The following is a 25,461-nucleotide window of genomic DNA, read 5'->3' as shown; positions in this document are numbered from 1 at the left end:
AGGATATTTTGGAGGCAGCTACTTGGAGTTCAGTGCATACTTTCTCTAAGCATTATCACCTTCCTATCTACTCTAAGTCTAGGGCTGGTTTTGCCACAGCTGTTTTGCAAGGCATGTTGTCAGCTCCTACTTCTTTATGATTTGCCAGCCTCCCTTACCTCTGCTTTGGGATTCTACCAATAGTAAGGACTGCAGCAATGTGGAACGAAGAACATAGTACAGTTTTGTACCTACCATAAATGTAGATGTTCGAGGATCCACATTGCTGCAGTCCAATTTACCCTCCCTCCTTCCCTCTGTGTTTAGGGGTGATTGTGTAGGTGAGGTTATATGTTGATATTTTTGTATATATTTTGTATATATTGTACATATTTTTGGTGCAGGTATTTTGGGCCTTGTCTTTTAGGGTCTTCTGACATCTGGGGCAAGAAAAGACTGAGGATATGGCGTCGGTCATGCGCATTAGTACCCTGACGCACTGACGCCAGTCTAATGCGCCTGACCGACGTCAGCCATATACTCTGGTATTCGGGCCGACTGGACAGCGGACTACCCCCAATAGTAAGGACTGCAGCAATGTGGATCCTCGAACATCTACATTTATGGTAGGTACAAAACTGTACTTTATTGATATGAGGCTTAAGCCAAGTTTCAGATAAGCAAAGGATGTGAGGGGTTGTGTGGGCTATCCAGACATGGAAGTCAGTGATTCTGTTAGTTAGGCTTTGAATATTAAGAGAGTATATGGCTAGTTGTTTGGCTGTAGTTGAGTTCAGTGTAAGAGACTGAGGATGGTCAGAGATAGTTGGAGAAGAGGAGAAGTTGGAGGGTAAGGGAGATTGGTTTTCCATAATTATAGTACTTGGTTGGTCACTGTCTGGGTATTTCAGAATATAATTTTTGAGTCTCCTTTTGATATCTTGTTATAAGTATTTACCTTAAACAATGTCTGAGAAAGGGTTTGAGAAATGCGAGAAATGTGGGCACAAAATGCCTTTTTTGGATACCCACGCTGTGTGTGTTTACTGTTTAGAGTCTGAACACATCAACCAAGACTGTGTTATTTGTAGTGTGTTGAAGCCCAGAGCTTTGGCCAACAGAAGAAACAAGTTAATTTTAAGGGGTTTGTTACCAACTCCCTTTTCATAAGCTATTTCTTGAGTTCAGTCTCTCAAGGTTAAAACTAAGGATCCTTCAAAACAGTCCAGACTTTCAAATTTCCTTGCATTTACTTTCTCAGAGCCAAAAAAAAGAAGGAAATATTGGATCAGAAGTCACTTGGGATCCACCCACTTTTGGATCCAATCATATATGTCTCAAGTTCTACATCCAATCTGACGAAACGTACTCCGGATCCAACTTCCTTTGATCCTAAACCCTTGCCATGGACCATATACTCACCGAGCTTGGATCTGGTGCTTTCCAGGGTACCCGCCCCATGTTTAGAGCAGCACTCAAAATATCCTTTGGCGGTGTCTTCTTGTTCCTCTAGGCATCTTACAAAAGCAGATAGGGAAAGGATGATGAGGAGATTCTTTATGGAGCAGATTCAGAAGAGATTTCTCATGGTTCCTACCCCTTTGGGTCAGGAACACCGTCCAACTACTACATCACTGATAACAGCTCCTTTTCTGACCCAACCAGTGGTGTTACAGCCCTCAGAGCTTTACATTCCAGGCCCTTCTTGGTTATATCTGATGAAAGCATTTCTTCAGATCTGACTGTTACTCTGAGTACACCGGCTCTGGCATCTTTGGATTAGGATGCCTCCCAGAACCAAATCTTCCAGGTCAGATCTGAGGGGATAGGGTTGATTCCAAGGTTTTTGGAGCCATTTCTTCCTCTTGGAGCTTTGACAGTGGATAACTTGGATCCAGCTTCCACTTCAGGTGGATTGCTGTCAGAGAGGAGGGAGGTGACGAGCCAGAACCTTGCTTTCTCACCTCCATTGATTTTCTTCTCTCCTGAATGGTCTGATTTTGAGGCTGTGAAGAGGGTTTTCTCTTCTCCCACATGTCAGATGGGTCCTTCCCTTTCAGATCCACCTTCAGCTTTGGATCAACTTTGCAATGTGATCCTCAGCATTCTACTCCATGGGGACAGCTGGCCCAAAGCTTGCAGTCTACCCAACAGAGTATTGTCATCTCTTTCAATACTTCTTAGAATCATCCCACCAAAGAAGTCCCTAGAAAAAGGAAGTGCAAAAGGAGGCACTTTGACTCTGCTCAAAAGTCTATCACTGAGGATACTGATTTTGATGAAGGAGAAGGGTCTCCCAAATCACCACCCAATGAAGTCTCATTTGGAGACATTCTTGAGATCCTTAAATAGAAGGGAGGTTGGTCTTCCCAAAACCCTACTCCTGAGGAGGCAGAATTTCTGGAAGCTTTCAGGAATGGCCCATCTACCTCCTGGTTTAACTCTGCCTGCTGATGAACTTATTGGTTTGGTTTCTAGGCAGGAGTGAAAGGAACCTGATATGACTGAGCCAGTCCCCAAGAGACCAGACAGGATTCTAGCTCCGCCGGTAGGAAGACAGTATTGGAGTAAAGGGGTACCAGTTGATGCAATAGTCATGGCAGCAGCTACAAAGAAGGAACTTGTGGAACAGAGTTTCACTATCCATCCCCCTAGTAGGGAATCCTGGACAATGGACAGGACAAATTTGGGTAGTGAGTTATACGTCAGTGAATTTTACTCTCAGATCACTGAACTAAAAACTTGGCACACTTCAAGAGATTGCAAAGGGACTTGATCAAGGATCTTTCAAAATTCCTTTCTGGGGCCAATACTGCAGAGGCTGAATCTTCTGTGGCCTCACAGTTGGCTACCCTTCAATCTATTGCAAATTCATCCATGAGGCTCATCTCACATGCTACAGAAGGCACCTCAAGGGCCATGGGTTCAGGAATTTCTATCAGGAGGCATGTCTGGTTGCATCTGTGTGATTTTGCAGAGCCTTTCAAGTCAGCGTTCTTCAATGCTCCATTTGATGGCTCTTCACTGTTTGACTCAACTGTAAAAGACACACTCTCCAGGTGTGAGAAAGATGGAAAGACCCTCTCTGCAGTGGGCATGCATTTTTTGACTCCTCAAAGAACCTTTTCCAGGAATCAATGGGGAGGTCGAAATATGTGGTTTAGGAAGTCTCAGGGTCCTTTCCAGGACACACATGGAGGTTGTTCTCCCAGAGGTAGAGCGGGGAGCAATAATGTTAGAAGACTCCCCCATGGCAGAGCAGACCCAAAATCTAGAGATTCATTTTTCCAGCAGACCCTTTCAGTACTCCTGAAGAGCGGCCTGATTGCCTTCCTCTGGAGGCAGTGGGGGGTTGGTTTTCTCTGCACCAAGAAGCCTGGGTAAACATAACAAAAGACACCCGGGTGCAGAGAATTATTTTCAGAGGTTATATCATTCCCTCTTCCCTACCACCTCCATTATCCAGGAAAATCTCTGATGTTCCACCGAATCAGATTGAAGCAGAAGCACTAGAAATTCAGAAGCTTCTAAAAAAAAAGAGTCATTCAAGAGGACCCTCCAGACCAAATAGTCTGGAACTTAACTCAAGATTTTATTCTATTTATTTTATTCTACATTTTTTTACCAGGATAGTCCGACTGGACACAGGTCCATTTTCAGCAGAGGCCTGGGGAGAAAAGCTCCATAGTTAGTAACAAAATTAAACAATATGATTAACAATTTTGAAGAAGCAAATATGAGAAAAACAACATTAAAAACAATATGACGAAGTACATGAAAAACAATATGAAAAAATACTGTATAAGCAAATATGGAAAAATAAAATATATATATATATATATATATATATATATATATATATATATATATATATACAGCTGATAAAACATAATTAACCATAAATATTCATGTGATAAGTCTACAATTTCCATAAGCAGTTAGAGATTCGTAAGACTGTAAAAATTTATACAGTGGTCGAAATAGGCAGTGAGTTTATGGAGTGAATGAACAGAAGGAATTATGTGATGCAAGAGCATAGCCATTTTTCCATTAAGTGTGATTTAAGTGAGTTTTTAAAATGGGTAAGAGTTAAGGCAGAAGGGTTCTAGCTATGGTGTGAGAGAACAGAGCTTTTCCTGTGGTATTGTTAATCTTTGAGATACAGAGTAGAGATTTGTCAGATGAGCAGAGAGGACGATTTGTATTATAGTGGTTGAGGAGTTGGCCTAGAGCTGTTTTTTTTTCAGAATGTCTTACAACATTGTAGGCAATGACTAGCTGGTAGCAGTTTAGTAGCTGGGGAAGTTCTAACCATTGTAGTTCCCTTCGAGCCTGGCAGTGGCGGGTTCTGAAGGTGGAGTTATTTGCAGATTTGGCGATTTTGTTATAACATGACTCATGTCTGGCAAAGTCAAGTTTTCTGACTTGGGTAAGGATAGGAGCAGCATACATTAGTGTGGACAGTAGGTGAATTTGGGCAATGGCAATCTGAGCTTGTCTTGTGAGGGATTTTCTGTGTCTATATAGTGTTCCCATTTTTTATGGACATTTTTTGATTGTTTGTGAAATATGGATGGCGAAAAGTAGGCTTCTGTCAATTTCAATGCCCAGGAGTTTGGTGTGGTCAGCGGGAAAGATAAAAGTGCCATTTTTGGAGGAGATAGTGAAGGATAGAGGTGTAGGCATAGTTTTGTTGGGGATGAAAACTAACAATTTAGTTTTATTAGGGTTGAGGATAAGTTGGATTTGAGAGATCCATGTTTCGACACAGCTAAAAGATTCCTGAATGAGTTGTTGTAGAGTGGTGATTGATGATGCCGAGCAAAAAAAGCATGGAATCATCTGCATATTGTATAAGTGAAACATGCTGTGTGGTGGTATGGAGATTACTGCTATATATGAAAAGAACTGGGCCTAATATTGAGCCTTGCAGTACGCCTATGATAGTTGGGAGTAAGAGGAATAGTACTCCTTGCTATTAGACAGATAGTTGTCTTTCAGACAGATAGCTTTTAAACCATGCTATAGTGGATGGGGCAAAGGATAGAGAGGCCAGGGTGTTGAGTAGTAAGGAATGTGAGACCATGTCAAATGCTTTGGAGAGATCTAAAATATTGCAGATACAACGTTGTTATTATTTCTCTGTTGGTTGACTAGATTGGTAAAAGACAGCACAGCAGTTGTTGTACTGCGGTGTTGCCTGAAACCATACTGTGTGTGGGAGAGGAGACTATGTGAGTTTAGGAAATGGATCACTTGAGAATGTATACAGTTCTTGAGTATTTTAGATAAGGAAAATAGAATTGCAATGAGGCGATAATTTGAGTATGCATAAGAATTTCCACCTTTATGAAATGGAATAATATATGATACCTTCCATAGTTGAGTGATGTAAAATTATTGTATGGAGCGGTTGATAAGAATAGAAATAGGGTAGAATAAGGATTCAGCAGCTATTTTTAGGAAGTTCAAAACAAGGGAATTACCTCACACTACCAAAGGTGGTATAGATGAAACAAGGTAATGAAGTAAACGTCCGAATTCCACCACCACAGCTGTTAAAACCACTTTTATTATCTCAAAATAGAAATTTTTGTGATAAAATCATATGGAGATCCATTGGTAATACAAGAGAATCAAACGTCCCCTCTTAAACAATAAGCGCTTTCGATAAACCTTCTTCAGATTGTATAAAAGACCGTGACTCAATCAAACATTAAAAGAATACATCTTCCATCAGATTTTATGTAACAAGCCATCGCCCTCTTTCTCAATGAAAAGCTTACATCCAATCAGCAGTTACGGCGGGAGACACACCTCTACATCAGCCAATCATTGGTCTTCTTGCTTTCAAAATAGGTCACAATGGAACTACTATATTGAGACCTGGTGGATGATTGGCTTGGAGATTTACAATCCACTTAACCTCATTTCTCTCAGTTCTATTGGTAGTGTCACCTTGTTTATTCCCTAAATACTTGCATTCCATCACTTTGAAGCTGAATGTATCTGTGGGAAATTGAAACATATGAGATGCTAGGGGCATTATGTTCATCTTTATTACGTATATTATGTAAATGACTCTGGATTATATTTTCAAACATCTGATCAGTTTTTTCGACATAGAAAGCCGGACACGATTTACATGTTGCCAAGTACACCACATGTTTGGGTATTGCAAATGGCTCTACATGAAAACTGGTATTCAAGACCCAAGATAGGATGACGAAAAAAATTGCTGGTATCTATAGAGCTGCAAGCAAGACATTTTCCACATTAAAAGGTTCCTTTCACATCCACATTCTTTAGTTTGGAAAACTCATCTTTTTGACACAACAATCTCTTCAGATTTTTTTCTATTCTTAAATGAAAACTTTGGTTTCTCTCCTACTATATTCCACAGCTTATCATCTTGGGTTAGAATAGGCCAGTGCCTTCTTATAATATTACATAACTGTATATTATCAATTGTAAAGATAAGCAGAAATCTGGTAGTACTTTTGTTATCATTTACATTATATAATTGTGTGTTTGTATCAGGTACTTTCTTCCTAATGTACGGTCTCCCTTTATTTTTTTTAGCTGATATTCATGTCTAAAAAATATATATTAGTCCGAGACAATTTCCTGAGAAGACTAGGAAATTAGTGGTTTGATTCAAATATCTTATAAACAAAGTAAGTTGATCTTCTCCACATTTCCATAGCAAAAAAAAAAAAGGAATTTTTAGGTAGTTGGTTGGTAGGTTGTTGGCAGCAAGAGTGGTCAGTTTTAGTTTTAGGAGGAGTTTCTTAATTGTGGAGGTCAGTACGGGTGAGAGAGAAAAATGTGGGATATTGTCAGGGCATTTAGTTGGGTTATGTGTATGGTTGTTTTTGGATAGTTGGGAGGATAAAGTTAGGATGGATTCAGTGAAGTGGGGATTAAATTGGGAGGCTATGTCCATATTGTCCTTGGTGGAATTAGGAGTGGGTGTGGTAATTTTGCCTGGTTTTAGGAGAGAGTTGATAGCATGCCAAAACATTTGGGGATCTTTTGAGTGTCTATTTTGGATATCAAGGAAGTAATTTTGTTTATCTAATTTGGTTTGTCTCTTGGCCTGATTTCTAAATTGTAGGTAGTTTTGTTCGGCTCGGCTAGGATTATCCTTCTTCCAGTTTTTCCAAGTTTTATCTCTAGATTTTAGTAGGGCTCTAGTTTCCCTACTTAGCCAAAATGCATAGCTTGCCTTGGCTCTGATTTTCCTAATGGGAGCAACTCTGTCTAGGACATTGATGAAAATAATATTAAAGTATTCAACTGCCTGGTCTAACCCTAGGGTTTGCAGTGGTTTCCAGTTACTATGTTTTAGAATAGTGTTGAATTTCTGTGTATTTAGTTTACAGTCATCTCTGACTTGTCTAAAAATGATGGGTTTGGCTATGTTAGTACGTTTCCACATGAGGAAAGTGGGGAGATGGTCACTGAGACCATCTGGAAGGCAGCCTGTCTGGTAGTTTTGTTTGGAGGAGTTGACTAGAGTTCAATCTAGAATAGATGGTTAATGGTTTTTTTTTGTCATTGCTAGTGGGTTCTTGGACAAGTTGAGAAAAACTGGAGAGATTAATATGGTTGGTGGGGTTGTTAGAGGTGCAGGCTATCCATTCAGTACTTAGGTCACCTAGTATGATGGTTTCTTGAGGAAGATTATCTGTGGCCCATTGTGAGAATTCTTCAGTGATGGGAGCGTTATTACCCAGGGGAATGTAACAACAGAGAATGTTGATACCTTTCGTGTCATTTATGTTTAGGTTTGAACGAGGTCTATATCATAATGTTGAATGCTGACAAGTTCGAAGCACTAAACTTCGAACTTGAAAGTTCAAAGTGTAAAAATGTCGAAACATATAACGGAGATCGCCATAGAGTGCAGGAAGGGAAGATTTCCCTTTACTGCACTGTAGTACGATCTCGGAGTTGGTATATTTAAGTAGTGGGGGGTGTGGGAGTGCAGGGGGGCTTGCACCCCTGCATAGAGCGTTTTGTTTTTGTTTTAGGTGTTTTTTTTTTTTGACATTTGATGTTTATAGATTTCGAACTGTCAAGTTCAAAGTTTGAAACATCAAAGTTGTCAGCATTCGACAATCAGATATAGACCCGGTTGAACCTAGGGTTTCGGCTTTTTGAAATTTAGGTATGGGGGTTTGTAGATGTTTGGTATTCAGCGTATTTTTGAAGAGGATAGTAACCCCACCTCACTTCCTACCTACTCTATCCAGTCTTAGGATGTTATATCCTTGTGGGAGGATTTTTTCATCTAGGGTGCTAGGTTTTAGCCATGTCTCAGTAATAGTTAGTATGTCTGGGGAGTAGTGTGCTATAAATGCATGTAAATCTGAAAGCTTGTTAGAGATACTTTTGATGTTGATATTAAGAATCAGAAGGTCAGAGATTTGTCTGGCTGAGAGTAGATAGGTTTGTGAGCCTGGATTTGGGTGAATGTCTCCTAATGTAAGTAGACTTTTTGTGATTAACAGTATGTGTTTAATACTGTGTAATATGCATTTGTTGGATTTAAGTGGTATTTTTCTAATGTATGATGTTGTTATCTGAGACTTGTAGATGTGTAGTATTAAGTTGTCTTTAAATAAAGTAGAAGAGATAGGGAAGTGTGTATGTGAGTATGTATTTGTGTGAGTATGTATTTGTGTGAGTATGTGTTGTATGGAATGATGTGTTTTCTAGTGGTGTGTTAGTATATATTGATGTGATGCTGGTTAGGGATGTGAGTGTTAGGAAGAGAAGTCCTAGGATGAATGGTGTTTTCTGAGTGAGTGGTAGTTGATTGTTAGAGGTTTTGGGGTTTAGGTCTGGAGGTATGTGTGAAGACATGGCAGGTAGGTACTATGTACTGTAAGGTAGAGAGTTGGGTGGGGGTGTGGCTAATTTGGGTGATGATGGGTCTTTGATTGGAGCAGGGAGGGGTCAGGTGATATGGGGTTGGAATAAATCTAGAGGTAGTGGTTTGATTATTTTTAGTGGTGAAGAAGACAGAGAACTAAGTTTTAGATTTCAGTGTGTTGAACAAATCAGTTCAACACACCAAGTTCAGGATGGTCATGGTTCAATCCATTCTGCTCTTTCTAAACATGGATTACTGGATCTGCTCGATAGACTTTCAGGATGTGTACTACAACATAAAAATGAACAGATGGTCCAGAAGGTACTTATGCTTCTGGCTGGAAGTCAGTCACTTTCAGTTCAGAGCACAACCCTTTGGCCTCACCACAGCCCCCAGTGTGTTCACTAAATGCATGTCAGTGGTAGCAGCTCACTTGATTTAGATGACTGTCTCATTACCACCCTGACCATTCATCAATTGGTACAGCACAATACCAAGTGTTGCAGACGTTCAAATCTTGGAATAACCATCCATTACAACAAGTCACAATTACAACCAACTCTCAGACATTGGAATTCATAGGATCAGTGTTCAGCACAGTTTCTATGGTAGCATCTCTTCCTCTTCCAAGAGTACAGACAATAAGGAAGGTCAAGAAAATAATTTGCAGTACCAGAATTTTAGCTTGATTGATTCTGCAAGACTGAATCATATAGAGCCATAGTAGTCTGAATAAAGAGGTCAAAGCTGGAATCAGAGGGGTTGCAGCCAACTGGCATCAAGTATCAGGTGTAGTCTATGACAGAAGAATGCCAAAGAAGCTGAAAAGTAAGGTTTACAAGACTATGGTGCGACCAGTACTACTGTATGGTACAGAAACCTGGGCAGTAAAGGCAGAAGAGTTGAAGAAACTAGAGGTGATGAAAATGAAGTGTCTGAGAAAGGTGATAGGATGCACACTGTGGGACAGACAAAGAAGTGAGGACATAAGAGCAGAAGCCAAAGTAGCTCCAATTGCAGAAAAGATCAAAGAGAACAGATTATGGTGGTTTGGGCACATGTGTAGAGAAGCAGAAGACAATCTGCTGAGGAAGATTTGGGACAGACATGAAGAAGGTAAGAGGAAGCGAGGATGTCCAGCAAAGAGGTGGATGGATTGTGTGAAAGAAGATCTGTAACAGTCAGGCATGAGTGTTGAAGAAGGCAGGAGTGTGGCACTGAACTGAGAGAGTTGGTGAGAGTTAACACGATACCTCGACCCCATGTAGAAAAATGGGAAAAAGGGGGCTGATGATGATGATGATTCTGCAAACCCTGGGATCAATTTCTGTAGCAATAAGTTTAGTTTCTTTAGCAAGATATCATATGAAAATTCGTCAATGGCTGCTAGCAACACACTGGTCAATTCTTTCTCAACCCATGTCAGCAAAGATAAGAATAACTCAGGTATGCAAATGGTATCTTTCCTGTGGATGCAGTCACAATTGTTACAAGGTCATCCTTTAATTTTCTCTTAACCCAAGGTTATAGTGACCACAGATGCTACCCAGATTGCATGAGGGGGGGGGCATTTTCTAGGGAAAGCAGTCCAAGGCACTTGGTCCCCAAAGAGGCAATTTGCATATAAATATTCTGGAAATGAGAGTGGCACTTTAGGTGTTGCAAGCTTTCCAAAATTTCTCCCTCTTGGGACAACTGCAATCCAAATGGACAACATGGCAGTGGTTTGGTACATCAACAAACAAGGGGGAACCAGATCTTATCCCCTGTGTTGAGAAGCCCTAAGATCCTGGCAATGGGTGATATCTTCCAACTGATTTCTGGTAGCAATGCATATTCCAGGGAAGTCCAGCATAATAGCAGACAAATTGAGCAGGTCCATTTTATTGCCTCATGGGTAGTTCCTCAATAGCAAGGTGACGGAAATGATTTTCAGTTGATGAGGCCATTCTTGCTGCAATCTTTTTGCATTTCCCCTGAACAGCAGCTCCTTTGCTGTGATTCCCCCTCCAGGGGAGTCATTGAGGGATTCTCTGTTCCACGATTGCCTCCCCTATGTTCTGTATGCTTATCCTCAAACTCTGCTAACTCCCAGATTCCTTCAGAAAGCATCCAGGCTGAAGAGCAAAGTCATCCTCATTGCACCTTACTGGCCTTGACAGGTTTGGTTCCCCTTCCTTTGGCCTCATTTACTGAAACTACCTTAGATTCTGGATCAACTCCAGACCGTTTGCTTCATCTGACAGGTGTGGTTCACCTAGATATCTGAAATCTCAAACTAACTGCAAATCCCATGATTTCTCCAATTTCCTTAATAGCCAAGCAACCAATGCTCTCTTCCTCTGTACATTCCATACATTTATCTTCCCATAAGCCTTCTACTAGGAAACACTACAGGAGTAAATAGCGAAGGTTCATTTATTGGGCAGAACAGAATCAGGTAGATCCCTTCTCAGCAGTAATTAATTCTGTTCTTGATTTTTTAGTAAGTTTGTTAGATGAGGGTACCAGTTCATCAACTATTAAAGTTCAACTTGCAACGATCACTAATTTTCATGTGGGGTTTCAAAATTCTTCCCTGGTTTCCTCTAAATGTGCAAAGTCTTTTTGAAAGGTACTCTCCTGCTAGGACCTCCTTTTAAAGACCCTGTACCACCATGGGATCTAAACTTGGTACTGCAAGCTTTAATACATTCTTCCTTTGATCCTACAGCTAAATGTGACCTAAAATTTTTGACTTGGAAATTTGTCTTTTTAGTTGCAATTACATCTGCTAGAAACATTTCAGAACTTCAAGCATTATCTGCTAACCCCTAAACTTGATTTCTCATAAGGAGAGATTTGCCTTATGTACCAATGCATCCTTTCTACCTAAGGAAGTGTCAGAATCCAACATTAACTAAGCCACTAACCTGCCTGTATTCTTCCCCAACTTTAAAAATAAAGGAGAATATATGCTACACTTACTGGATGCTCATAGACAATTACATTTCTACCTGCACAGAGCAAAAGAGATTAGAAAGACAGGTCAGCTATTTGTTTCATTTGCACATAATACGTTAGGACAATCAGTTACAAAGGTAACTCTAGCTAGATATTTGACAGATTGCATTTCATTTGTCTACAACACATTGAATCTCCCCTTACCAAAACTCTTAAAGGCTCATTCAACCAGATCTATGGGAACTTCTATTGTTTTACAGTCTAGAGCCTATATGGACGATATATGTGTGGCTGTAACTTGGTCAAATCCTCATACCTTTATCACTCATTACAAACTAGATCTGGTCTTGAGGCAAAGAGCTGCCTTTGGATCAACTGTACTCAGGAATATCCATCCTTAGTGTCAACCCAGGGATATAGGTAGCTGGGTACTCTGTCCCAACAGTTGAAGAATGAATGAAAATTGACAACATCAGATAAAGAAGTTATGCGCTTACCTTAATGTTCCATCTGTGTTGTCCATTTTCATTCTTCCTCACCTCCCCACCCTCCATCCCCCTCCATTTCTCACAAATGAGTTCTGAAGGAATGAGACACTTAGGGACACCATATGTCCCTTTCGTTGAACACCAGTTATGGCAATTGTTTTATAGTTTCTCTATCTCAAGCTGTAAATAGGATGTGAAGGATGTTAGGGATAGTGCATTGTGGGTAGGAGAGGAGCTCAAGAGTTTGTCAGAGGCCATGTGCTAGTGTAATGGCTGAGTCAGATCTGAGTGTCGGATCTGAGCCCATCAGTTGAGGAAGAGTGAAAATGGACAACACAGATGGAATGTTATGGTAAGTACATAACTTCGATTTTTGGAAGGCTGCAGAATAGTTAAAGCAATGGAACTTGGATCTTTTTGAATGAGGAGTATTAGGTGAGAGCGGAATAGTTTGTAACTGCATATACTTCTCAGAGAAGGAATAAGGCAATCCCAGGTCTAGAGTTCTGTGCTGGAGAATGCACAGGCATCTGAGGTGAGTCTGTTCTTTGGTCTTAATAACAAACATATTAAAGTGGGATCTTAATTGGTACTGGGTGGTATGCAGGTCAGTTTCTTCTCAGTTGAGACAGGTATGCAACTTTATTATTTTGAAATGGATTGCTCAGAGAACTAAAAATATATATTCTTTTATAAATAGGCATTTTTTGTGATACATAATGAGGAGCTGAGGTAATAAACAGATACAGATTTGGTTAGTAGTAGTTTATAAGGAGTAGAGATTTTTAAAGGTGGATAAAATGGGTGGAGGATGGATGTTTCCTTCAAGTTCTACAAGGAGAATTCCTTTCTCCTTTTGCTGTTATTGCTGCTGATGATGATGGAAAAGGAGGAAACTTTCTAAGACGTGTACAGGTGTTTGCTTCTTTTTGTTTAATTTTAATGTAATGTTAAAGAGTGCAGTATTATCCAACCATAACTGAAGGCTCTCATATTGGTAGGTGGTTTCGATCTTCTCTTATCTTCTAAAGGGTATGCTATTATCCTCTTTTCCTGTTTAAGTTTTAGCCAAGATTTGGTTCTGAAGAGCATTTTTTTGTTATTTTGTTATTGTCTGTTATTTTTTTAAGATTAGTTAGTAGGTTCAAACTGCAAAGCTAACTTGTGAAGTTAAAATGGTTACATTCAAGGTTACATTCTAGATGTTTTTTTTATAACTTGGAAGAGAAGGCAGATCTGTATATGAGTATATTAACAGCACAGAGTATAATTTTAATATAAGAAAAAAAAGCAGGGAGGAGACTGACAAACATGTCAAAGAAAATCAGAGAGAAGTGAGGGCTGAACAAAGTTTTGGGGAATTCTGCTAGTAATTAGACATCAAAAGGAGGTATCAGGCACACTTTTCAAAAAAAATCAATGTACCACTCTTGAGATTGAGCTGGTCAGGAATAAGGTTTCAAAGATTTGGTAATCAAAGTTCTTAATGAAGTCTACAAAGTTGGTGTCACTGAGATGAACTTTATCAGGTCCAAAGGGAAGTCATGGTACTTTGGCATGCTGAGGTCTATTGGGAACTCTGAAGGACACCATACTTTTAAAGGTAGTTTGAGGTTTGATCATGAATGAGGTTTTCAAGGCTCTTCCCTGCAATAGTGTCACAAGTATCTTTAATTCACTGAAGCTGGCACAATATTCCCTAATTCCATCCTCATTAATCACTCTGTTTGAGAAGCCTGTGTTCCTGCCGTCTGGGAAACTGCCATTATTATTCCAGACCACAAAGTGGGAAAATCATTCTATAATCTTCAGGAACTTCTCTCCAATGGCATGATTGTCTTTGCATTCTAAAATCTTGGAAAAATATATGACTGCACAGCTTTTTCTCTACTCATAAATTATTTCCATTTCCTAAGGTAGTTTCAACCTTGGTCCTGGAAAGCATATTGTTTTATTGTTTTTTACAGATTTCCTTTATACAAAACTCAAGCAATGACCAGAGCTCTGTTTCCTGACCAATCAAAATATTTCAGTCCACTAAACTATAGTCTAGCAGATCTTTGCCACTTGCGGCCTATCCATGTTTGCTATACAGTCATATCCCAGCTGCCATGAGGGTGATCCTAGACTGCACATTGGAGTAATGTCACCTCATCCTTCCTGGGTTGTCACAGAGATCTGTACTCAGCTTCCTGCTCCTCATCATATTTGCAAACAAACCTCACAGCAAGAGGTTCTCTGGTTTAATTCTTGGCTGGGGTGCCTTCTGTATGGAGTCTGCATGCCCTCCCTGTACTCATGTGGGTTTCCTATGGGTGCCCTGGTTTCCTCCCACATTACAAAGACATTTCTCCCAGGGTCTCTGCTGAAGATGGACTCTGTCCCAGTTGGACTTTCCTAATAAACAAATGTTAAATACAAATAAATAATGCTACCATACAGTGCAAATTTCTACAAATTTAAAGATGGTTTGAAACACTTCTTTTTAATAGAACTAAGGCCAAAACATTGTAAGAAATGGAACCATCAGATATCTCACAGTTTCAAACACCATCTTCTACACAGAAGTAGTTAGCTCAAAAAAAAAACTGTTTGGACTTACCTCTGATCAAGATCTAAAATTTGCTATATTAAAACCGCTGCTCTTTGAAGCAATACACAGCAAGACAGTTACCATTCCATGACATGTATCTCCACTATAGCTAAAGAATTCTCATTTTTACTTTACTATCTCATATCAGACTTATTATTGAATACAATGACCCTTTGGAATGTATTTTTCTAAACATATTCCTCACCATGAGAGACTTCAGAAATTCCTTATATTTAATCAGTGGCCTCAGAAGCTTCAGTTATCTGCATAGACTGTCAGCTCTCCCATAGTACTTAGTCTCTTATAGCCACATCTATGACAATTTCTATTATCATTTCTAGCATTTTGAGCCATCAAAGACCCAGAACTCCTTGACCTTCAATATCTTTTATAGCATTACAGAACCCAGTGCTTCCCAACCAATGTGCACCCTTGTTCTTGTAGGTTAACCCAAGTAATTGTATGGACACCTTCAAATTCTCCCCTAGTTACTCGAGTTACTTTCCTCAAGACTAGACAGAACTTCTGAAATGGTTTATTAGGTGAGCTTGTAATAGTCTGTAGACTGATAGCCTAGTAGTTTTTCATGAACATACAAACCCTAAACACAAGGATTTTAACAACTAGGACAGCTATGTCTTTACAGCATTCCAGCACATTTACTCAACACATTTGTCTGATTTGAACAAATAAACTCAGAAATGTTATTTTTCCTTCTAAATACCCTCTTGTGACACACCACTGTGTCCCTTTTCAGTCTTTGCACTGACTTGAACTCAAGTAATACATAACCTTGTGACACAGTGCTGTACTATCCTTTTAGTTACTATCTGTTACACATCCATCTGTACTTGTTGTCTCACTCAAACCCAGTTCTCACATAATTACTATGCAGACTCCCACTTCTCAAATGTAGTGCTGAAAGAATGGAACAGCTTCCCTCTTTCAGTCTGTGAAATGAAACACAAGGTCCCCTTTACAAAGGTACTTTTTAACCATCCCTATATCACTTACTACTGCAGCTGTGATAGCAGGGTTACTAAAACTAGGATGACTTACTAAATCCTAATTTACTTTGTCTTTAACACCATTAATTTCCTAAATTAATGCTGACTATAACTTTTCAATCATTTTCTGCTTATTAAAAATTGCATATGTTGTTTCCTAACATGTGAGCTATTATAAATACTTCTCACTGCAGTAATATATGAAAATATTTCAGTGCTGTACTCTCTGCAGCATTACTCCAAATCTCTCTCAGCTACTCATATTAAATAGGTTCATAGGTTGGTACTGGGCTATTGGCCTTAGGGCCTATACAAACCTAGCCATAACAATTCCCTGGCTATTTCTTCCCACAATATTTACTTCCCTGGACCCCTGTCTAGCAGGGTGACTGACGTGATTCCTGGGGTAAATTTCCTGTCTCCCATCCAGTCATCAAGGTTTCTTTTGAAGATGGCAAAGGAGGTGCTCTGCTTGACATGTATGGGTAGTCTATTCCACAGTATGGGGAGACTCTGGGTCAGAAACCTATCCCTCCAGCACGTTTTGTTCATTGTGATGACAAGGTTTAGGTCCCTGGAGCATGTGGCTCTGATGGATTGGGATTTCTTTCAGTGTAGCATGTCCAACAGCTCTGGGTTTGACATGGCCTTGTATTTTATACAGAGATCACCTCTGAGTAGACGATATGTGACAGAGTACAGCTGGAGTTTTTTTAGTTGGTCAGCATAGGGCATCTGCTTTAGGCCTGTGATTCTTTTAGTGAGGTGTTTCTGCGGCCTTTTCAGTTGTTGCAGATGTCTTGTGAGGTACATACCAAACAGGGTGTTGTACTCTATAATGGGTCTAATGAGGGATGAGTACAGTGGGACAATGACCTCCTTTTTTCTGGATGAAAAACCCTTAGTGATGAGGTGTGCCACATAGAAGGATTTCCTGACTGTTGTGGCGATGTGGTTATCGAAGGTGAAACCACTGTCCACCTGTGTTCCTAAGTGTCTTATCACACTTTCAGTGTTTAGTGTACTGCCACCTATGTGGTCATTCATGGGTACATGGTTTTTCCCAAAGGGGGTAACTGTACACTTCTTGGCACTGAGCTTGAGCCCATGGCTCTGGTACCAAGCATCTGTTTCTGTAAGGCCCTTTTGTAGAATATCCACATCATTTGAGGATTCAGTAATGGCTCCCAGTTTGCAGTCATCTACGAGCATTGTTAGCCAGAGTCCCTCAGCGTTGGCCTGTACTTCAGAGAAGTAGATGCCAAACAAGAGTGGTCCCAGGACTGAACCCTGAGGTACTCCACTTGTCACTTGTCTGGAGCTAGATTTGGAGTCGGCTACTTTTACAGTGTGGGTTCTGTCAGTAAGCCAGTTGGCAACCCATCGAGTGATGTAGGGATTTATGCCCAGCTTAGTAAGTTTATCTATGATTCCAGAGTGGAGGGATGGTGTCAAAGGCTTGGCAAGGTCTAGATAGGCTGTGTGGACTGCCTTATCCTCATCCACAACTCTGGAGACTGAGCCAAAGAAGTCAATCAGGTTCAGGAGACACGATCGGTTCTTCATGAACCCAAACTGGGTGGGGTCCAATGTTTGAAGGTTGCCAATGTCTTTGTTTATAAGTTAGGTTCCATGGCCTTGCAGATCAGGCTCGTCAGAGTCATGGGACGGAAGTTCACAGGATCCAACATGGTAGCATTTTCCCTATGAACTATATAATTGGTGTGAGTCCTCTACTTATAGTTAAGGTTTTTGCAGAAGGTTCTGGGCTCATCCCCAATCCAGGCCCCTGGATTAATTTTTCCAGTAAATGCACTATACTGCAGCATAAATGGGTACTGCACTCTGGAGATGATGTCCTTCAGGTGGGATGCTAATCTCAGGTCCCATCTTCTTGTGTTGATGCTGGATAAAGTGGATGTGAAAGATCCCACAGCATTTACCACATAAGGGTGGTATTCATATACACTTGCATACTACACAAAACCACCCTGCACAAGCTTGCATAGTGTGCAAGAGGACCACAAGATATTCTTAACTGAGTAGTCATGAGATTTATGCAGCAGTCTGTGGTCGTACCCTTAGTAAATTAGACCAGTGGAGGCCCAAGCAGAAACATACATACAGTATGTTATACTAATGAAATGCAGTTAGCAGAGTTTAAAATATTAGCACATGTAAAAGATTTTTTGCAAAGCAAAGAACCAGCTGTTTTATATAACTAAAGCACAGATTTATACGTAAAAGCAATCTGCATCTATAGTTGTTATGGCTTATAGTTATAAGTTGCAATTGACATGGCATAAAACTTTAGCACAAACAGAAGCAGATTTTTTTTTCTTTCAGCAGGCAGAATCAGAAATACATAATGTTTTGCACATCCCTGGTTCAAAAAGGATTATTCAGTGTATTATGTAGAAGAATTCAGAAAGCTCTGTAGTGCTACAGTGTTAAGAAGGCTCCACCTTGTAGCACCGCAGTGATCAAGCTAGAGAAATCTATATGCAAATGTGTCAGACTGGGTTGGTGTGTCTAATGCAATTTAGCCATGTGCACTTCCCCAGAGCTATTTTCAGCAATCAAATAGCACAGAAGAATGATTAAAAAAAAAAAAACCTGCCCCACACTGTTTGAAGAATGAAGCCATAAAACTGCACATGGTCTTTTTACAGTGTACATCTATTTCAGTTTATGGCGGGAGTGAGGCTGTTAGTGCTGCAGCAGGTAAGTACCGTGAAGCTGTGTGTGTGTGTGTGTGTGTGTGTGTGTGTGTGTGTGTGTGTGTGTGTGTGTGTGTGTGTAACAATGTACATCTCTTTCAGTTTATGGCAGGACTGAGGCTGTCAGTGCTGCAACAGATAAGTACTGTGTGTGTGTGTGTGAAGGTGCCTGTGCAACAATGGGTTATTAGAGGGAACTTAGCATGCTTACTTCTAACTGTGCAGTGTTTATTTCAGAGACATTCTAATGACCTGCTAATGAGTTTATGTTTAATGTGGGTATTCCATTGTCTCTGAATCACATTTTGTCAGAGTAGCACTATTAGGGCTCCCCAGCAAAATCCTTACAGTGCTAATGCAGTATTTACTCCGAATCCTGACTAAACAGTTATAGACATAGTACAGTATAAGTAGAAGCTGCTTATTTATAATGCAGTTATATATACAAAGGTAATAAACAGCTGTGCATACTATTTTGCACAGGTCATAATATAATATTACTTACGTAATAAAAGATTTTTTATTTATTGTTCTTTCATTTACTTAGGAAAGAAAGAATAATAAATAAAAAATATTTTATTATTAACCTGTGGTGGTGGTGCTGCGGTAGCATTGTCGCCTCACAATAAGACACTGTCTGGTTCGATTCTCAGCTAGAGCGTCTTCTGCGTGAAGACATGCGTGAATGGGCATACCTTCGTTGAAGGTTATGCATCAGGGCTGGTAACTCGGCACGTAAAAATCAACTATCAATCATTAGCGGACCGGAATTCCGATGTGGCGACCCCTATCCGGGAAAAGCCGAAAGACTCAAACATTCTTTCATTTACTTAAGGAGAAATGACATAGTTATACATTATATTTTAATAAATGCATGAAAGGAGGCTATTCACAGGATTGTTTGCAAGTTATTTTCATTAGTACAGAAGTTTATCTAGAATAGGAAATAGAACCATATTATGTAGTGAGGAGTTACTTTGTGCTGAGGAGGTTGGACAATATTGGGAAGGTGGGGTGGGTATTTTGTATGGATGGCTTAAATGACATGTAAGTTAAGATAATTGTACAGTATTTGGGGTTTACTATAGTGCATGGAATGCCACTATTACAGCCTGAAATATGAAAAAAAGATAAACTTGTTAAGCATTTCTCTAGTGCAAAACATAATGTTAGCAGCACTTAAAGATGTTTAACAAAAACCTTGCTACAGATACCCTAAGCACTGTTATTATCATGTCTCATGTACAGACTAAGAGCCTGGCTGCCAAAGAACAGTGGCAGAAGGTAAAACTGTTGTATCTTCACTCTGACACCCTTACAAACTGAAAGCATGGGAGAACAGAGTGTCTTAACAGCTATTAACCTTCTCCTAGAGGAACACTTTGTCTATGCCTTCTGTAGCTCTCAGTTTTCCCTGATTACACCCAATATTTTTGTCCTGTCCCTCATAACATTTTTGGTTTTCTGGCGAATCCCAGGTATCATACAAAGACGCTGGAACACAGAGATGTGATGTAACACCTTTTAATGACCAAACAGTTTTGCTACCAGTCTGTTAGTAATAACATATATTAGAGCTTCTTGCCTTTTATTGCTCAGAAATACATGTTGATGGAAATCCCTGTTGTTCTTTTAACTTTTAAGGGGAGTAGGACAATATTCAAAAACTGCCCCTGATTTTTATCCTTTGTCCCCCCCATTATTTTTGGATTTGCTGCAAATTCTTACTCAAAGAAGTCAAGGGGTATGCTGCTGTCTATTTGACAATACTTGCTGAATGCCATACCTGCTTTCAAAGCCAATAAAACACTTTATAATCCTATACTTTCTTTTTCTTGGTAAATAATAGTACATGAAGTGGATAAAGCTCCATGCACTACAAAAAAATTATGACTGGGTGTTGGATACTAGGGTGAATTCCTAAGGAAAAGGGAATCTGAGGGTACTGGAACCATCCACTCACCACTTAAGTAGCTGGACACTGAGGTGCATTGCTAAGAGAGACAAATTTTGGGACAGGTAAGATCATCCATAAACAGTGTAAACAGATGGGCACTGAAGTGCATTGTTAAGGGAAATGGATTCTGACGGTTTCAATATCATCCAACCCATTGAATATCTAATTGAATAATGGTGGGCATTCCTAAAGGAAATATATTCTGAGAGTGCTGATTTCATGAACCCATTGTGTTACCAACTGGACACTGGAGTGTGCTAAGGGAAACATTCTGAGTATACTGAGGTCATCTGCCTACTGTGCAAGTGCAACTAGCTAGTCAGCAGGGTGCACTGCTAAGGGAAATAGATTCTAAGGGTGCTGATGCCATCTACCCACTGTGCAGTTAAATGTATATGGGTTCCTATTACCAAATCAAAGAGGCTAAACATTGAACGGCCTTAACATTGGAGATGCCATTCAACGATGTGCTTTTTGTGAGATCGCAGTACAGTGAAGATTGGAATATTTGCCCTTTCCTCACTGTAGTGCGATCTTAGAGTTGGTATATATAATTAGCGGATGGTGTGGGGGTGCAGCCCCCCACAAATTCGACTTTGAGGTCCGGCATCTTTGGCCTTTAGGCCGTTTGATGTTTAGTGTCTTCAGTGTTCTACTATAGACCCTTGGATACTGGGGTGCATTTCTAAGGGAAATGTTCTGATGGTCCTCTGGTCATCCACATACTATGCAACCAGATAGACACTGACTACGATGCATGCCTCTGGGAAATGGATACCCCCGGGGTGCTTAGATCATCTATCCATCATGTAATCAGCTTGAAAATGGGGTGCCCTAAGGGAAATGGACTTTGGGAGTGCTACTGTCATCTGTCCATTATGTAACCAGCTGGACATTGGTATGCAGTGCTAAAGGAAGCAGCTTCTGATAGTGCTGTTGTCATCCACCAGTTGCATAAGGCTGCATCTGGTGTACTACATTCAGTCCTGGTTATCATGCCAAAAGATGGAGAATACAGTGGCAGTTGTAGTGTAAACAAGAGTTACCAAAATGGTGGGCTTGGCTAGTAGGAAGAGAGAAGTAAAAGGAATGCATGAGATAGGGGCACTATGTTGTCACAGTACAAACTGGAGAGGCAGTGATGATGATGATGATGATGATGATGATGATGATAAAGAGGAGACAAATTAGAATGAATCATAGCTGGTTGTTGGAATAAGAATGATTCAACTGCATGTAAGGGAATCCTGATTCACAGAAAGGGCACCTGACGATACATTGTTGGATGACATTGTACAGTGTAATTCAGCATATGGACTTAAGGACAGGTTGACAGGTTATATAAAACATATGACCTTTTGACCTGTAAGCAGCTTGAAAGCCATTACCCCATGTTGGTACTTCTGTCTGTCATGTAGATATCACACTCCATTTTAAAAGATGGAATATAGCTACTTTAACAAAGTACCACAGGATGCTTGCTCCACAGACGTAGCTGTTCTCCCCAGTAATGGATCTTTTCCCTAATGATGTGTATTATTCTCAGACTGAATGCTGACTTATGCACACTGTCTTCCATGTTTCAGCTGAATACAAGAGAGAACGGAGTCAAACATGGTCCTGAAAACAAGGCCAAGAGTCCTCTGAGTAAACTATATAACACAGAATAGAGTGGCAATTCCTTCATTTCATCAGGGTAATTAAGACCGCTGAGACCATTTGCTTTTCTGGTCAGGATGCCCTGGGACATCTTATTCTGATCCACTTGAGGCTTCCAGCTTCTTGGCAAGGAAATATGGCACTAACTTCAAACTCATACTGGCTGACCATTATATTTTTTCTGGTCTGTTTTTTTTTTTTACTCACTTTTTTCTGGTCAGGAGACCTGTGCTAAATCACGGAAAGGATGTGGTGGGGGAGAGGAGGTGTTAATAGGTCTAGCTGCAACACACAGGCCATCCCCAGGATTCAATAATGCCTGCACTAAGCATACACTGTTCTGAGTGAACAGGAAACGCAAACATAACTCATACCTTCTTCCTCCTAATTTTAGTTTTCCTACTGATATTCTTGCAGCTTTAAATATTGACAGAAATTCAAAAAGGTTACCACAAAGTGTGAGAAGGATGTTCTTGAGTACATAGAACATATCATGTACACTTAGTGTAGGATTTATTGATTCTGGCCAGATATGTCTTCTTTCAGCAGTATCTTCAAATGTTTGAATGATCATAGGGTGTCACAATACACATCTTTTTTTTCCCCAATATATAGTGTGTAACACAGTTGACTCTAACATCCTTCTGTTATTTCTGTACCATTTTTAGAGCCTCCATGTGACAGCATGGATTGCAATCAATGTGAGAAGAAAACACATCATACTATTGTAAAATGCTGACCTAGCCGTACGTATCATTATATATCTGACAGTCACTTTACTGCCTGTAGGTGTCACCATACACGTATAGCATAGACATTCAGGGACACTACTCACTATAACATTATTTAGTGACAGTACTGATAAGTTATGCTTTAGTAAATTCTATAAATTAAGAAAATTACTAAATAAAATTTCACTCCAGTGTCATGCACAAATATCAAATGCTGTAAAGCAGGAAAATCTGATGTTTGGATCATGAAATGCAAAAATGTTAAATATTAAATAATGCAAAGAAGATAAAACAGAACAATAATATTATGCAGGCTTAAAAATTACTCATGAGTTACAGAAGTTTAAAAAGTGTCAACCAAAATGTAAGAAGTGGATTGAGTGAAAAATGTATTTTCAAAATGCTGCAAAGAGCTAGAAACCATAATACCTTGATTTATCTCAAATCCTTATAAAATGCATGCCACTATAGGCTACACTAAACATGTAAAAATAAAATGACAAAAATACTACCGTGCATAGAAACTAGGCTAAGAATCACTGTGCTTAAAGTAGTTTTCAACCATGTAGCTCTAACAAAAAGTACCATTACTAATTGTAGCTCATATGTGTATGGAGCATAAATCAATAGGTTACTGAAGTACAAAACATATGAATATAATTGTTTAGTCAGATCATGCATGGTCTGAGGCATATCAATAATTCATGGCTGCATTTCCAAGTGAACTATGATTTAAATATCTGCCTGCTCATCACTGTCTTTTGCATAATGCTGCACAAAGGAGTACCACTTGGCAAAATGCAGGACACGATAAAAGGCATGTCTTTCATGCAACGGTGTAAATAAAAAGTAAAACTTTCCTCATGTACAACCAACTCTGTAGATGCACTTATTACCTGTAGTCTACTGTAAAACATGCTTGCAAGTGGCACCATGGTTTGTGAAAAAAAATAAAATCAGAATTGCATGTAGACTATATCACCTGTCATTACCTGTTTGCATATCTACTAGATAAATTATAGCTTATGCATTTTCCCCACACAGTTAATAACTCCCTTATGCTTAACCCACAGATTCTGGAATTTTGTTTTTGGTTCTGGTCCTGCTCCATCTTCAACAAGGTTGTTTCAATCATCTGTTGCCCTTCTGTAAAATTATACTTTACTATGTTTATTATGTCTTTCTAGAGTTGCTCAGATAACTTTATTTTTCAGTGAGGCTGTAATGTAGGATGCTGTATGACACCCCTGGACCTCTTTTGTCTAAGTGCTTAACTCCATCATGTTAATGTCACTGTCACCCACCCCAGTATCAAAAGTTCTTCCTTAGGAGATGAGTGAGACTTAGAACCATTGTTACTTGTAGATGCAGGTTTAAGTGGGTTGTGGTCTTACCCTAAAAACTTGCTTGCATCATTGTATGGGTTAGGCACGTAATGAGACATAATCTTAGGAGCATCCCAACCCAAGCTCTTGGATTGGGATGCCTCACAGACCCACCTACTCTCTAAATTTGGCAGTCTTTCTGAGCCCCATTCTTCACTGGAGTAGCAGAGAAATGGCCTGCCTTGATCATCAGATCATTCTCCCCCTCCCAAAGAAAACAAACAGACAACACCTTATCATCTCACCATGCCAGCTCCAACAGGTGCTCAGGATGCTTATCAAAAGCAAGTTGCCTGGGTCACAGTCAGGACCTGTATACCAATGGAGCTGGCTGCTATTCAAGCATATAGTGATTCATACTTCAACAAAACTGGCCAAACCAAAGCAGGCTTCAATATGTACCCTAAACTGTTATCTGTGGGGTCTCTGCCTCCTGCACCTCTTTATCTAATAGAATTAGCTTTAAGGTCTTTGCACCTTGGGGAAAAGGGTGGTTCTCCCATTGCACTGGTTTCAGGGTATTGGGATAGTCACTCCTTCATGTAGACATACACACGCACACACACACACACACACACACACACACACACACACACACACACACACACACACACACACACACACACACAGACACACACACACACACACATACAAACACAGCTACACACACTGTTTTCCATTTGTTTTCCTGCTATAAAATGCAGTTTTCCTTGACCTAGTAAAAGTGTTCAACAGTCAAAATGACCACCTCCAGTTAGTTAGGTTCAATTAAATTAGATTCAGGGAATTTCACTTTGACAGACTAGCCAATTATAGGTATGGATTCTTTGGATTTGCCAAAGGTACTCACACATTTCTCTCCCTTCTGTCTTTTCCTTCCTCTTCTGCACTATTCATGTTAAGTTCTTCCAGCCTGTGGAGGCAACTTCATATACTAGGCAACACGTGTAGGACCAATTTGCTTTTTCACATTTTTATACTTTTACACATTTCTTTGTTTAGTTTTACAGTTCTGTTTTAGCTTTCATTTTATGTTTGTTTTCTGTGCTTAATGTAATTGTTTAGGCATTTATTGTTGAGTTACATCATTTTCACAGTGCTGGACACAGGCACTTAAA

General features: G+C 39.8%; 1 protein-coding gene across 1 annotated transcript in view; it reads left to right on the top strand.

Annotated features, from left to right (window-relative positions):
- Positions 1–25,461, top strand: part of CCDC136 (coiled-coil domain containing 136) — an 852,200-nt gene that overhangs the window by 764,863 nt on the left and 61,876 nt on the right. The gene's annotated exons all lie outside the window — the stretch shown is intronic.

Source organism: Protopterus annectens, chromosome 11.part0 (assembly GCF_019279795.1).
Source record: "Protopterus annectens isolate FY-2018-M chromosome 11.part0, PAN1.0, whole genome shotgun sequence".
Taxonomy (NCBI): Eukaryota; Metazoa; Chordata; order Ceratodontiformes; family Protopteridae; genus Protopterus; species Protopterus annectens.
The sequence above is the reverse complement of the archived record's forward strand: the minus strand, read 5'-3'. Positions and strand labels throughout refer to the sequence as shown.